The sequence below is a fragment of the Sinocyclocheilus rhinocerous genome, unplaced genomic scaffold (genome assembly GCF_001515625.1).
Source record: "Sinocyclocheilus rhinocerous isolate Xijiao unplaced genomic scaffold, SAMN03320098_v1.1 scaffold1491, whole genome shotgun sequence".
In the NCBI taxonomy this organism is placed as follows: domain Eukaryota; kingdom Metazoa; phylum Chordata; class Actinopteri; order Cypriniformes; family Cyprinidae; genus Sinocyclocheilus; species Sinocyclocheilus rhinocerous.
Window position 1 is genome coordinate 2,582 of NW_015635047.1, and position 1,737 is coordinate 4,318.

A 1,737-nucleotide genomic window follows, 5' to 3' on the forward strand; every position below is an offset into this window, starting at 1 on the left:
GACCGATACCCGATCTGAGAAAAGTGGCACTATCGGAGCCGATACCCGATATGAATATCGGATCGTCGCATCCCTAATATATATATATATATATACTTACTCTATTGTTTAATTTCATTCTATTTTACTTCTGTTTTATTCAGTCTTACTTTCTGTACAAGTAAAAATTAACATCAAACTAATCAACAGGGCTGGGGAGTAACGAAATACATGTCATATTTTCGTCAACATTCTGAAGATTATGAAATATTCAGGGATTTGGAGGTGCTAAAATGTTATAACATACAGGTTTTTTTCTTTCTTTTTGCTCAGAACAAAACAGAACTAAACAAAAAAACACTAATCTATAGCACTTAAGACATTTGACAATCACATACAGAACTGGCAAAAGGTACTGCAGACGACATGGCGCAGACGTCACGTATCTTCTCACACAGCTTCTCACACAAGAAGGGGGTGACGAAAGTGTCGCGCTTCTTATCTCACGTCATTGGTCACATCTTCTGCTCACGGCAAGGTACGCAACGATCGACAGGACTGGTTGCTTAGTTAGCAAAGTAAATGCATAAATCACACCGGAGCTGATTGCAGCCGCTCTAGTCAGTGCTTGTGTTTATACCATAGACTGTATAAAAACATGGACGTAGTGTCCGTACATGTTTTTTTCTGCTGTAAAGTTGGGCATTTTAACATGGGGAGTCTATGGAATTGACTCCCTTTTGCAGCCAGCCTCTAGTTGGCATGAGAAAAATTTATTTACACAACAATTTATTTTCAAAACTATGCAATTACAGCAAAAAAAAACAGAAGATGATGTACAGAATATATATATATATTACATAACATTTAGCAAAATTACTAAAATCCTGATAGGAGCATCCCTAATTTAAAATAATCACAATGTTTGTGTAAGAAATAAAAGTAAAAGCAAAGAATAAAAGATGATTTAAAAAATATTAAAAATGCATTAAAACAGTTATATACAAGTAATACTTTAAAATCAATTCTAAATGTAACTGGAAGCCAGTATTAAGACCTGAGGACTAATGTGATATGCTCAGATTTTTCAAAATTCTTTTTCATTCTTTATGAGCTGCGTTTTTATAATGGTCTTTTTGGAAGGCCAATGAAGAATCCATTAGAATCCAGTAGTCCACCCTGCTGGTGATAAAAGCATGATCAAGGCTGCATTTACACTGGCACAAAGAATCAGATTTTTTGCTCACATCTGACACAGATCGGAATTTGTTGCACACATATAAACTAAAAAATCCTCACGAGATCTGATTTTTTCGCATCTTGATCTGAGCCACTTCCAAATGTGGATTTTAATCGGATACATATCCAAAATCTGGACATCCGACCTACGTCTAAACACACATCTGATTCCCCGCAGAACTCCCAATGCGAGGGCGACATGTTGCCCAATGTATGCGCTTGCATTTTATTTAGATGGAAATTTATGTAGGCTAGGTAAGAAATTGCACATTTAGGAGCTGGTTTTCAACCCCTGCCCCGTGAATTTTATAAATACAACAACTTCGCTAAAGCTACATTACATTTCTTAGCAATGACGTGATAACTTTCAGTTGTTCGCAAGCTTCACGCTCTCTCTCTCTCTCTCTCGATAATTCATTCAAATTCATTTAAATAAATATTATCTTGGCACTACTTTATTTCACTAAAGAATTCCACCACTAACGAGCTGTAGATAAATTAGCCTAACAAATGAAAGTT